General features: G+C 44.8%; 1 long non-coding RNA gene and 1 other non-coding gene across 2 annotated transcripts; one reads left to right on the forward strand and one right to left on the reverse strand.

The window, feature by feature from the left end:
- The first annotated feature begins 1,771 nt into the window (after nucleotides 1–1,771).
- On the forward strand, nucleotides 1,772–10,297 carry LOC128773002 (uncharacterized). The gene is made up of 3 exons (XR_008417178.1): nucleotides 1,772–2,174; nucleotides 2,262–2,347; nucleotides 9,551–10,297. It is a non-coding gene; the product is annotated as an uncharacterized LOC128773002 (long non-coding RNA).
- Nucleotides 10,298–12,639: 2,342 nt separating this feature from the next.
- On the reverse strand, nucleotides 12,640–12,803 carry LOC128773178 (U1 spliceosomal RNA). The gene has a single exon (XR_008417456.1). It is a non-coding gene; the product is annotated as a U1 spliceosomal RNA (small nuclear RNA).
- Nucleotides 12,804–14,469: the final 1,666 nt, after the last annotated feature.

The raw sequence follows: 14,469 nt of genomic DNA on the forward strand, positions 1-14,469 counted from the left end.
TCAGTATATATTATACAGAAAATTCCCATATGATCAGTGGTGATTTGAACACCAGCTTTTCACTCCTTATCAAATTATAAATAGGCTTTGGGGCACCTGGCTGACTTTGTGTATAGAACATGCAACTCTTGATTTCAGGGTCATGAGTTCAAGCCCCACATTGGGTGTAGAGATTACTTAAAAAATAAAGTCTTTATGGGGTGCCTGGCTGGCTCAGTCGGTTAAGCATCTGACTTCAGCTCAGGTCATGAACTCAAGGTTTGTGAGTTCAAGCCCCAAGTGCAGCTCTGAGCTCACAGCTCAGAGCCTGTTTCAGATTCTGTGTCTCCCACTTTCTTTTCCTCCCCCACACAAACTCACTCTCTCTCTCTCACTCACAAATAAATTATTAAGATTTTTTTAAAGTTTTTCAATAAAATAAAATAAAATACAATCTTTAGAGGTATCTGGGTGGCTCAGTTGGGTAAAAGTCCACTCTTGGCTTTAGCTCAAGTCATGATCTCACCATTCAAGAGTTCAAGCCCCGCATGATCCTGCGGAGCCTCCTTGGGATTCTCTCTTCCTCCTCTCTCTCTGCCCCACCCCCTCTCACTCTCTGTCTCTCTAAAAATAAATAAATAAGGTTAAATTTTTTTTTAATTTTTAAACATTTATTTATTTTTGAGAGACAGAGAGAGATAGAGCACAAGTAGGGGAGGAGCAGAGAGAGAGAGAGACACACAGAATCCAAAGCAGGCTCCAGGCTCTGAGCAGCCAGCACAGACCCTGATGCGGGGCTCAAACTCACAGACCGCGAGATCATGACCTGAGCCAAATTCAGCCACTCAACCAACTGAGCCACCCAGGCTCCCCCCCCTTTTTTTGAAATTTTTATTTATTTTTGAGAGCGAGAGACAGAGCATGAGTGGGGGAGGAGAGAGAGAGTGAGACACAGAATCTGAAGCAGGCTCCAGGCTCTGAGCTGTCAGCACAGACCCGACGCAGGGCTCGAACTCAGGAACTATGAGATCATGCCCTGAGCCCAAGTCGGAAGGTTAACCAACTGACCCACCCAGGACCCCTAAAAATATTTTTTTAAATAAATACATAAAATCTTTACAAAACAAAATAAAACCACAGCGTGATACCACTTCACACCACCAGGTGGCTTTAATCAAAAAGATAAGTGTTGCCAAGGATGTGGAGAAATTGGGACACTCGTACAGCGTCTGCAGAAATGTAAAATGGTGCAGCCACTTTGGAAAACAGTCTGGCAGTTTCTCAAAAGGTTGAACATAGAATTACCAAGTGACCCAGCAATTCCACCCCTAAGTAATGAGATAGAAAGAGAAAGGAAGACATGTTCCCACATAGACTTATACACAAATGTTCATAACAGCATTATTCATAATAGGCAGAGTGTGGAAACAAATGTCTCTCCCCTGGTGAACGGACACAACCATGTGGTGTGTCTGTCCTTACGGCGAAATATTATTTAACAGTCAAGAGGAATGAAGTACTGATTCAGTTATAACATGAATGAACTCGAAACTTTATGCTGTGTGAAGAAAGCCAGACAGAAAAGGCCACATATTACGTGATTCCATTTTTGTTTTCATGGCACACCCAGAATAGGCAAATCTATAGAGACAGAAAGCAGATCAGCGGTTGTCTAGGGTTGGGGGGGGGGGGGGAGGGGTTGGGGGGGTGGCAAGGAGGAAATGAAGAATGACTGCTGATGGATGTGGGGTTTCTTTTTGATCGACAAAAATGCTCCAAAATTGATGGTGGTGATGGTTATACAACTCTGCCAGCACACCAAAAACCCGTGAATTGTGCACTTGGAACGAGTTGTCTGTGTGTGAATTACATCTCCGTAAAGCTGTTATAAAGGCCATTTGGAGGGTGACTGGCATGTGATCTTCATGGCGTAAGCGTTAGCTCTGATGATGATGGGGGCAGTGGGGTGGTGGTGGTTGCCCGTAACTGTTCGAAACACGCAGTGTGTCTTACTGTGAAGCATTCTGTTGTATAGGATCTCCTCTATCGAAGATCTAGGTCACTAGTGGATTATGAAAATGCTAATAAAGCACTGGATAAAGCAAGAGCGAAAAATAAAGATGTTCTTCAGGCTGAGACATCCCAACAATTATGTTGTCAGAAATTTGAAAAAATATCTGAATCTGCAAAACAAGGTACTGTTATATTAACCTTTAATTATACGGTATACCTTCAACTATTATGTGAATTAAATAGTTAATCCTAATTTCTTTTGTTCACAGAACTTATAGATTTTAAGACGAGAAGAGTTGCCGCATTCAGAAAAAATTTAGTGGAACTGGCAGAGTTAGAACTGAAGCATGCAAAGGTTAGTGTCATGGTCAAGGTTTAATATTTTACGTGACTTATAATTTAGAAATGAGTCAGTCTTGGGACACCTGGGTCCTCACGATTGGTGAGTTTCAAGTTCCACGTTAGGCTGTGCGGCCCCCTTTCAGATCCTCTGTCCCCCCTCTGTGCCCTTCCCCCGCAAAAGTAAAAAAATACACATTAAAAAGAAAAGGGAGGGAGGGAGGGAGAGAGAGAGAGAGAGAGAAAGAAAGAAAGAAAAGAAAGAAATGAATGAATGAATGAATGAATGAATGAATGAATTATGGGGTGCCTGGCCGGCTCATTCGGTGGAGCATGTGACTCTTGATCTCCTGGATGTGAGTTTGAGCCCCACGTTGGGTGTTGGGTGTAGAGATTACTTAAAAAAAAAGAAAGAGGGGAAGGCAGGGAGGAAGGAAGGAGTCAGTTATGGAATTGATAATAATCCTTTAATGACAGTTTCTTTCTGGAGGGATATTGGAAGAACCATTCCTGGATTAGAATGAATTATAATTGGAATGCTAATTTTTGAAGATCATTTTAGTACTTCAGAATAATTTAATGTTAGTAAATAAATATCCTTCGCCCAGGGTTTTTTTATAGTGTTTTGTTTCCTCCAGATTCAGCCCTTTCTTGTAGTTAAGATAAAGCTTGGCCCAAGCCTTCTAATAAGGTTAGAACTAGAGAATCTTAGAATTGCCAGCGAACTTAAAGATCATCTAATTCAAGCAAGAATAATACGTACAATTTCTCTAAGCGGTCAGCTCTGCAAGACCCTAGTACCTAATATGGAAACCAGTATCATTTTTGACTGCTTAAAAAAGATAAATCTATCTTTAATAAAAACTTCTTTAAAAATTCAATATTTGCTGGCTTCAATCAGAAGGACTGAAAGTAAAAATATATTCAAAATTCCCCAAATTATAAGTATTAAAGAAATTTAAATAAACTTGTTAGTGTTTTGTTTTGTTTTGTTAATATATTTATAGTATTTACACTTTGAAAGTCATTAAAAAGCTTGAGACTCTACTAAGACGTTCGGGACACTCCATAACGCACAGAAAGCTGCTTGTGTGTCACTTTGACAAATTGGTCAGAGTTTTGTCATGTGAAATAAGAAAGATAAATTTGACGGATGCCTGGGTGGCTCTGTCGTTTGAGGATCCGACTCTTGGTTTTGGTCAGGTCATGGTCTGTCTCACAGTTTGTCAGCTGGAGGAGCCCTGCGTCCAACTCTGCGTGGAGTCTGCTTGGGGTTCTCTCTCTCCCTGCCCCTCCCCGCTCGTGCGCTCGCTCGCTCGCGCTCTCTGTCTCTCTCAAACTCAAAATAAATGGGTTGGCTTTAAAAAAAGAAAGAAAAATGAATTTAATTTCTCCCACAGAAACATTTGGATATATTACCCTCAAATATTTGAATATATTCTCTCCTACAAGCTAGACATCTTTGAGCTAAATATATTTTATCCCATACATTTCAGTAAGCTTTTTATATTATTACACTAGGTCATTGCTGTTTTCAAATATTGCATGCAGGGGCCCCTTGGTGGCTCAGTTGGGTAGGCCTCTGTCTTTGGCTCAGGTCACGATCTCACGATCTCACAGTTCGTGAGTTCGAGCCCGACGTCGGGCTCTGTGCTGACAGCTCAGAGCCTGGAATTGCTTCGGATTCTGTGTCTCCCTCTTTTCTCTCTCTGCCCCTCCCCTGCTCGTGCTCTGTCTCTCTCCGTCTCTATGTCTCTCTCTCTCTCTTTCTCTCAAAAAAAAAAAAAAAAAAAAGTAAATAAACATTAAAATTTTTTTTTTCAATATTGCACCCAGAAATGGAAACACCTTTCCATACGTGGACTTATTATTGTATACGTTTCTTCTTACGGCAGTTTTAGAGGCATAAGGGTTTTTTTGTGTTTTTTCTTTTTTTTCTTTTTCTTTTTGCTTTTCATATAAGGGTTTGTTTTTTTGTTTTTTGGTTCTTTTGTGATTTGTTTTTTTTTAGCACCATCTTACACCAGCTTGATTTGGCTTATAATCACACATCTTCTCCTCCTTCTCCTCCTCCTTCTTGGTCTGTTTTCGAGCCTCCAACCTATAGTTGTGTGTTTAATTCTTTGTAGTAATAGTTTTCATTTTTGTGGTAAAAAACACATAAATGTACCGTCTTACCCACTTTTAAAGTGTACGGTTCAGCCTTGTTAAGTATATTCACATCGTCGTGCAACAGGTCTCTAGAACTGTTTCATGTACGGAGCATTTAATTTTTAAAATGAAGTTGCAGGCCACAGTTATGTCTGTCAAATTGTAGCTTGCTAGTTTCAGCCCAGCGTGAGATCTTTTGGAAACTTCGATTTGATCATATAGTAGTTGACTAGGAGAGTGGTTATTACTCCCAAGTGATGGACATTTGTAGTTTGTATGAACTTCCCTTTTATGTCGTCATCTAAGTTTTACTTTAAAAGATTGATCGGGACCAAAGGAGTCAACATTGGTTCATCTAATTGGATAAGTGCACGGTACCCAAAAAGGCTGAATTTTTAGTTCCCTCCCTTTCTTTCTATACTAATTGATATTAAGTTATTAATGAGTATTCTTTGGTGATGGTTATTTGGGTAGCTAGGAATTCACCCATTTATACTATCATCAACCGTTTCCCTTTTATCTGTGATGGATACAAGAAGCATCCAATTCCTCATTACAATGAAGCTATATATTACGGATTTCCTGGTCTAATCACCCTCTCAAAAGAAAATACTTCGATAAGGTTGGCACGATTTATTGTTACTGCACCCGTGTTGGTTTCTAATGTTCACCATGTTTGTTCTTTGTAAGGAGGTTATAAAATCTATTCAGGATTTTGTTAATAGGTTTAAGGAAGGATTAGCAAATTACAGTCTGCCTGTTTTTGTGTAGCCTGTGAGCCAAGAATGGCGTTGGTTTTTTGAGAGGGAGAGAGAGATAGAGCACGAGCAGGGAAGGGGCAGAGAGAGACAGGGAGAGAGAGAGGGAGAGAGGGAGAGAGGGAGAGAGAGAGAGAGAGAGAGAGAGAGAGAGAGAGAACGAACACCAAGCAGGCTCCTCACTGTCAGCGTGAAGCCCGATGTAGGGCTTGAACTCCCTAACCGCCAGACCATGACCTGAGCCGAAACCCAAGAGTCAGACACCTACCCGAAAGAGCCACCCAGGTGTCCCGGAGAGAGAGTATGTTAAGCAGGCTCCACGCCCAGTGCAGAATCCCAGGCGGGGCTGATCTCACGACCAACCGTGAGATCATGACCTGAGCCGAAATCGAGAGTCGGACGACGCTTGACCGACTGAGCCACCCAGGTGCCCCTCAGTGGTTCTTTAAAAAAAGGCGAAAGAATAATATTTCATGACACGTGATAATTACGTGAAATTTAGATTTCATCTGTAAGTGAAGTTTTACTGGAATACAGCCAAGCTCGTTCCTTTGTGCCCTGTCTGTGGTTGCTTTCATACTACAGCAAAACAGAGACCACATGTCTCTCAAAGTCTAAAATGTTTACTATGTGTTTACTAAGCCCTTTACAGAGTTTGCTGACCCTTACTATATACATGGTTGTCAGCCTCTGGTTTCCAGATTTCTGTGCTTTTCAGGTCCTTTCTGAAATGTGTTCTCTGATGGGTCTTCTACTCCAGTGGCTCTCCCGACTAGAGGCAGTTTTGCCTCCCGGGAGACATTTAGCAATTTCTGGAGACGTGTCTGGTAGTCACAACGGAGGATGGGTGGGTTTACGACCGGTATGTAGGGCGCAGAGGGCAGGAATGCTGCTAAACTTTTGACAGGGCACAGGAGAGCCCCCATTGGAAAGGATTCCACAGCCCCAAATACGTCAAGTGTGCCAAGACTGAGGGACACTGAGACTGGATGGCTCAGTCGGTGGAGCGTGCAACTCGTGTTCTCAGGGTTGTAGGTCCGAGCCCCACGTCGGGTGTAGAGATGACTTTAAAAATAAAATCGTTCAGGGGCGCCTGGGTGGCTCAGTCAGTCAAGCACCCGCCTCTTGACCTACCTAAGAAAATGATAATAAATTTTAAAAATAATGATAAAATAAACTTTTTTTTTAAATGGGGGGTAGGGTGGGTGGTGCCTGGCTGGCTCAGTCAGAAGAACGTGTGACTCTCGATCTCGGAGTTGCCAGTTCAAGCCCCATGTTGGGTGTAGAGAGATTACTTTAATAAACAAAACTTGGGGCGCCTGGGTGGCTCAGTCAGTTAAGCGTCTGACTCTTGGTTTCCGCTCATGTCATGATCTCACGGGTTTGTGAGTTCGAGCCCCGTGTCCAGCTCTGCACTGATAACCGTGGAGCGTGCTTGGGATTCTCTTCTCTCTCTCTCTCTCTCTCTCTCTCTCTGTGTGTGTGTGTGTCTCTCTCTCTCAAAAATAAAATAAAATAAACATTTAAAAAAATAATAAATAAAGCTTAAAAAAAAAAAAAAAAAAAAAAAAAAAAACACCGAGGTTGAGAAACCCTGCCCTCTCGTCTGAGGTTTCTTGATGATTTTGCAAATCTGAACAAAGTCCCATTTTGGTCCCAGAATCCATATAAGTTATTCCAAAGAGATTAGACATTGGTTAAATTTACATCCAGATGGTTTAAAACTACTTAGGATTTCATTCATTATAACCGGGATATGTCTTGCCATGTATTGGAACCTGGTTATAACAGAAAATTAGGTCATTTGGTCACTTTTGTGTCCTTGAAGATAGTCTCAGATACTTTATTAATGAAGCACAGAATGTATGATAAAGGCAGCGGACCAAAAAAAAAAAAAAAAAAAAAAAGGTGATGCTACTGCTGCCTATGAGGGCGTGGAGTCCTCGTGCCTGGTGGGTAAGTGTGGACCAGGGTACACCCTTCTGCAGGGCTTTGGCAGTGTGTCAAGTGCAGGATGTGTATCCTTGGACTTAGTCCCACTGGAGGGATATACCTTTAAGAAGATCATGTCAGAAATACAGACAGGCTCAGAATCATCTGTCACAGTTCCATCGTTATACTGGCACAATATTGACAGTTACTGGGGCACTTGAAATTCTTAAATGTTTATTGTCACCCAATTTCAGGCGCTCAGTAAAGTTGCAAGAAAAGTACAAAGAATCCCTGGATAGTTGTCACTAGAGTCCTCAAATGTGCATATTGTCATGTTCGCTCTGTCCTCCCCTCCCCCTCTTCCTCCCTCCCTCTTTACTTTTCCTCTTTACACAGTACACACACACACCACACCCCTACCCTTATACATACCTGTTTTTGTCTTAAACCATTTAGGTTGCAGATAGGAAGTCTCTTGGCTCTTAAACACTTCAGTGTCGATTTCCTAACACCAAATAATTCTCTTGAATACTTGGAGCAATTACAAAGATCAGGAAATTACTATGGATACAGTACAATTATCTAATCCACAGACTTTTATGCCACCAGTTGTCTAATAATGAATAATGTCTTTAGTGGCAAAAGGATACTCAAGATAATACATGACATTCGGCGCACAGGTCTTTTTATTTATTTTTTAAGTTTATGTATTTATTTTGAGAGAGCGAGCGAGAGAGAGCACGAGCGCACACGTGGGAGAAGGGGAGAGGCAGAGCGATGCGAGCGAGCGAGAGAGAGAAAATCCCAAGGCAGGCTCCGGCGCTGTCAGGGTGGGGTGGGGGAGGGCTCCAACTCACGAAACCGAGACTGTGAGATTGTGACCTGAGCAGAAACCGAGAGTCGGACACTTAACCGACAGAGCCACCCAGGCGTGACTTTTCGTTTTTATTGGGATGAGCTCTACACCCGCTGTAGGGCTTGAATTCAAGACCCCCAGGATCGAGAGAGTCGAGAGTCGCGCACTCTACCAACTGGGCCAGCCAGGTGCCCTCCCCGCCCCGCACCCCCGGCACGTGTTGTTTTAGACTTCCTGAACCTGGAAAGTTCCTGAGTCTTTGTATTTCATAACATTGGACACTGAAAAGCACAGGTCTGTAAAATGTCCCTCGCTTTGGGTTCGTCTAGTTATTGAGTTTAGATTCCCCACCTGTGGCAGGAATCGCCCAGAAGTGGTGCTCGGACCTTCTCGTTGCTGCATCCTTTCAGGAGGTACATGCTGTTGATGAGTTGCCTCGCTGGCAATGTCTGACTTTGATCATTTGGTTCAAGTGATGATGTCTGCAGGTTTCTCAGTGGCCAAGTTACTACACTTTGAAATGAAGAAGTATTCTGTGGGGAGATACTTGGGACTGTGTAAATACCCCATCGCTTACCCAGCACTGTCCCATAGAATTTTGTGTGATGATGGAAGTATTCTGTCATCAGCACTGTCTGGTACGGTAGCCACTAAGTAGCCACACGTGGCCGTCAAACGCTTACACTTGAAATGTGGGTGGTGCAACTGAGAAACTGAGTTTTTATTTAACTTTAATTAACAGAAATTTAAATTTTCCATCGCCCTACGTACCTAATGGCTACGGTATTGGCATTTCAGCCTTATGCTCAAAGCCACCGTTCATGACTTTTGCCTCAGTCGATTATTGTGGTGGCTGCCAGACGGTCACTTTTCTGATCGCATCGTTTTAGTTGGCTTTCTACTTACTGGAAGGAAGAGGTTTTCCTTTACCCCATGTATTTATCGGTGTAATCCATATATGCTTACATTTGTCCGGACACGTGTCTAAATTTGGATGCCAGCGCCCATGCTTTACAAATGGGTACGTAGGTCTGTCTGAATGTTACAGATTGCCGTTGTACGGGAACTTACGGCTATGTGTATAAAAACTGGTATCACTCACTACTTTAGTCGTGAAAGCGTATGTTATAATTTAATATACCTCTACTCTAATACACAGATTTTAACGGCTAGAGGAAAGTGATAAGAACCGGTCTTGCAAAACGTCCGGTAGTTTGACTTGGACACACAGGGCATGTTTCATCCCTCATTAGAATCATGCCGAGTAATTCAAAACCATAATACTGATCTAGACGGAAATGTCCTGAAGAAATCTGGTGTGTGGAAAACATTGTACGTGAAACAAATGATACGGTTTTATGTCTTTAAACCCGTACGTGTGTGGATAGTGAGTAGCTGTTTCCGGAGTTCTGTTGTCTTAATAAAGGTGGCGTTAGTTACGGGATTCCCAGCGCTGTTATATTTTCACTGCAACTCTTCCAGGCTGTCTGCACTTCATGATTTATTTTCCCTTCCTTTTTAGGGTAACCTACAGTTGCTGCAGAACTGCTTGGCAGTGTTAAATGGAGACACATAAGCCACACTCCGCCTTTGGTTAAAAAGGGCTGCCTTCCTTCAGATTTTATTTTTGTTTTCTTAATGAGATTAGGCATTTACTGCTCACTGGAAACAAAAGAAACAGCTGACCAAGTGCATCTACTCTCCTTTTTTTCTGAGAAGCGATGGAGCGGTGCCGTCCACGGGTTTTGCGGGTCCGTCCGTCTGTGTGGTGGAACGCTGCCCTCCTGCAGCTCCCCGTGTGCTCCCTGGGACGGTTGTCCATCACCGTGCGCTCCTCCTCTTCCGAAGCCCAGCGTTCAGTCCTTTTTTTAAGTAGCCTCTGTAACCGTCTTTATTTTCTGAATAGCGTTCCTTACGGCTGCCAATCTTATTTCCCTTTAAGTAATTTCTGATGTTTAACCCTTTCAAAGATGCATTGTTCAGACAAGATAAAGGTTGCCATTACCTTTTGTTTTCTCTTGGTGTTTTTGTTATGTTTTGTTTTGTTTTTTTAAAAACATTGTATGCCACCTTAGTTCATCCATGTATCCTGGTAAAAGCATCTTAATCAGACTTATTTTTAATTAATGAACATTTCTTAGAAGTTTTGGGACAGACTTTATGTAATCTTTATAAGTATGATTTCTGATGAAAAGCAACTGCATTAGTATGTTTGCCTTAAACTTGTAGACTAAACCGACTATTGTCAAATAAACCGTGGTAACAGTGATAGTTTTTAACTCTGTGGTCATTGTATCACTCTAAAATTTGGAGTAGCTATAATCAATCTACTCCTTCGTTATGCTTTACAGTGCAGGTCTTTTCTCTTTTTTCTCTGAAAATGGCATGTTGAACCAGGTTCACCAATCCCCTTATGAAAGAATGAACTGCTTCTCTGTGTGCTCTCAGCCTTTCCTAGAAGATGGAATTGGGCAGAGGCAGGTTCGAAACAGCTGTTTCTAAAATACAGGAGGCAGCAGAATGGTCCGTCTGTGATGGTTTCCTGAATTCCATCCCTAGCCGGGCCAGTTAACCCTGCGACACGCCATCGAGCCACTTGATAGTTCTACTAGTGTACAGATTGGTATGGAGAGAGAAAGAGTGCTGTAAGGAACAGCCCGGGGGGGGGGGGGGGGGGGGGGGCGGGAGTTGGAATATTTGGAATGGAAGGCTCCAAAAAGGATACTAGTTACCATACAAATATGATTGGCCTTTTTAATGTGAATTATCGCCGTGTCATTTCTAATTTAAAATTCGATTGTGTGGTTTGGTTTTTTTCACTGTCTAACTTTTCTTCCAGTTGGAAACCACAGGTATTTGGGTTGGTCACCTTGTAGGTGGGTTCCTCGTTTACATTTTCCCCACCCCTGGTCTAGGTCTTCTGAGTAGTCACCATGATCCCAGCCTTGCTCTCCAGCATGTTCTCTTGCCTTACTGGTGTGCTGGTTCACGTTTCTCTCTTTCACTGGCGTCGTTCCCTGGTTATTCCCTGATGTCGTTTGTACTACCCCCCCCCCCCCCGGTTGCCTGAGAAATCTGTGTGTTTGGTCCTCCTGTGTGTCCCCTTCACTGGTGAGAAGACACCCACGCGATGCTCACCAGTGGGTGAACGGGACAGAGAGCCCTGGCTTCGGGACTCGGGTGCAGTCCCTTCGCCGGCTGCCCTTGTGGCCTAGGCAGGTTTGGTTCGCTTGACCTCTGTCTGCCTCAGTTTCTCTACTACAAAGGACATACTGACCTACCTACCTCACAGGGGTGTTGTGAGGATTAATAAACATTGGTACAGTGCTTTGAAAATGTGAAGGTGCTGTGTAAATGCTAAGAAACAGCAAGTACGGGGCAAAAGGCAGTAATACAGTGTTGCACCTATCCATCAGCTAATCTGCTTGTTTGTACCAAGGGGGCCTTATTCCGGGCAAGGGTAGGAGAGTGGTAGGTACATCCCTTGGTCCCTGGTTTACATGTTTACGGTGTCTGTTGGGGTGGGGGTAGAGTGGAAGCAGCAAGTTACATATTAGTGCGGGGCAGGGTGCTTAACAAAAACACACATAAATGAGTTGGCCGCACTATCCAAGGACCTTGTCACAAAACACACAAAGAAGGTGAAGAGTGTAGGTTACTCCCTCAAGGGCATACTTTAGGAAAGATGCTACTTTGTACCTCCAGAACAATGGAAGTATTCCACAGCTCAGCTGCTGGTTCCCCGGAAAACAAAACCAAACCAAAAACTGGTTTCAATATTCTCGTGGTGTGGCATTTACGAAACATTTAGGGACCATCTTGTGCCTGGGGGACACAAAGGAGAAAGAGGAAGACGCCCAGTAACAGAGACAAAGCCCTGCACTGGGTAGTAGTACAGGGTTTCTCCCACAGGTGTCTTTACTGCACGCTCTGAGAGGAAGAGAGTGACGGGAGCAGTAGGAATGAACGACCCAGGAGGAATGAAGGTGGCGGGGTTGGTGGCAGTGAAGGTGGACGATGGTAAAGAAAGGAAATTGCAAAAGAAAGTGGGGGTCCCCGGGCCGCTAAGGCCCGTGAGGCTTAAAGACTGGGCGAGGTTCTCCTCTGCCCCTAGTTTGGGAAAGCGCCTACAACACAGATTCCGTGGTGAACTACTACAGAAGTTGAGCTCAAACAGACCTTTTCGAAGGGAGGCACTACGCACAAGTAAACAGAACAGGGTGGTGGATTTCAAGGAGACACTGCGGGGGGGGGGGGGGGGAAAGGGGGGGAACGAGGTGTCGCAGAACTTACACAGAAAAGAAAGCAACCACGAACCCCAGATGTACTTCTGCGCCGTCTCCTGGGCCCCCGCAAACTCGCATGAGCCCGCGTATCACCACCTCCTCAGACGACCGGGAAAGCTTTCTCCGCGCTGTCGCAGCACGCGGGATATAAGCGGCGAAAACGGGATAAGGAAAAAAACAAAGCAAAGTAAAAGCCGAGAAACGCGTGTCCACTTTGTGTCAGGCTTGTTTTGGGCGTCCCATGACCCGTTAGCACGAGAATAACGCAGCAACAACAGCGCTGTCGTGGCGAAGCTCGAGTTCTTCCCTTCAGACCACGAAAAGTCAGGGGAAAGCGCGAACGCAGTCCCCCACTACCACAAATTATGCAGTCGAGTTTCCCACATTTGGGGAAATCGCAGGGGTCAGCACATCCGGAGTGCAATGGATAAGCCTCGCCCTGGGAAAACCACCTTCGTGATCATGGTATCTCCCCTGCCAGGTAAGTATGAGTTGCTCGACCCGCCTCGACCCACACCCTCGCGCTCGCCACGCTTCTTACACACGGTCACTTGCCCCACGCGGCTTCCGCGCCCCGGTTGCCCGCAGCACCCCCTCAGCTCCAACCTCTCCCGGCCGCAAAACAACCGCGGGCGCCTTGCCTAGCCCCCACGCGGGACGTGCGCGCCCAGGCGGTCCGGGACCGGCAGCCTCTGCGCGCTTGTTCATCTACATACGCCACGCCTTGTCGCGCGCCTCCCAGCGTCGCGGCTCCAGCTCTGGGACAACGGATGTGCTAGTGTCCCGGCAGACCGCCGGTGCCTGGAGCGAAGGATGGGGGGAGGGCGGCGAGGAGTCGGGACCCGGAGGGGAGACCCGAGAAGACGGGGTCCCGCGGCGTCCAGAAGTTGCAGGCCCCACCGAGGCGGTGGGTTAAGTCTCCCCTTCCTTGCAACGAAAATTACATGCAATACGCAACAGAGAATCAACTCAACCTTAAATACTAAGAGTTTTGTCACCAATTTAACATGAAATTGTCTTAATCCTCAGTATGACCTTTCGGATTACGTAGTAACCTAATCTTGCGACAACGAAAGGAAAATTTGAACAGAGGGCGTCAGTCAGGACAAGGCGTCCATTCTCTAGAGTAGATGTGTGGGCTGGGGAGGGGCGTCGAATGGTCTCCGAAAATCAAATGAACGGAAATATCACGTTTTCATCCTGTGGGGTTCGGCTGCCTCTTTCAGCCTGCCCGGATTTGTCTTTTCCTCTTCTGTACAAGAAGATTCTTTCCGGAGATCGAGTGGAGGTAAAGGTAAATATCCTCTTCAGATAGGGGCAAAATGATTGAAGTGTTGTGTGTTCCTGGGTGATCGGGTCCCTGGAGCAAAGCAAGGCAAGAGACAGGACTAGAGATTATTGGGTCAGCAAAGACTGCTCTGAGGTTCTAGCAGCATCAAGATCCGAGTTAACGTGTTGTACATCCTTTTACTTTACTTTTCTTTTCTTTTGTTTTTTAATTTATTTTGAGAGAGAGCGGGAGGACGCGCGAGAGCAGGGGGAGAGGGAGAATCCCAAGCAGGCTCCGTGCTGTCAGCGGGGGGGGGGGGGGGGGGGGGGGAGCCCCACGCGCACCGAACCCCCTCTCCGCCCCCTCCCCGCCCCCAACCGTGAGATCATGACCAAGGCTCGTTCTCTTAAGGGACTGAGCACCCAGGTGGCCCACGTTTTTGATTGTTAGTTATTTCAGGAAGTTTCCTTTCTTAGGGTGTATTACTCCTCAAAACAAACAAATGGTTCTCTTCCCTAACCCCAGGAAAATTATCAAAACCAAGAAATGAACATTGATACAATCTTACTACTCTACAGACGTTATTCCCTCTTCCATCAATTGTCCCAATAATGTCCTTTATAGCAAAGGAAAATTCAAAATCATGTGTTGCATTCAGTTGTCATGTCTCTTTATCTGAAATAGTTCCCAGGTAGTTCTTTGCATTTCATTATGCAGGCCTTTTTGAAGACTACAGGCCAGTCATTTTGGAGACTGTCCTTCAGTTTTTGAGTTGTCCTGGCTTCCCTCGCAAGTACATTCAGGAATGCATTTTTGACACGAAGGCTACGTAAATGATACCGTGTCTGTTATGGGTGGGTTTGTGTCCCTCCAAAAAAATATGTT

The sequence above is a fragment of the Panthera pardus genome, unplaced genomic scaffold (assembly GCF_024362965.1).
Source record: "Panthera pardus isolate Hobbes unplaced genomic scaffold, ASM2436296v1 HiC_scaffold_24, whole genome shotgun sequence".
In the NCBI taxonomy this organism is placed as follows: Eukaryota; Metazoa; Chordata; class Mammalia; order Carnivora; family Felidae; genus Panthera; species Panthera pardus.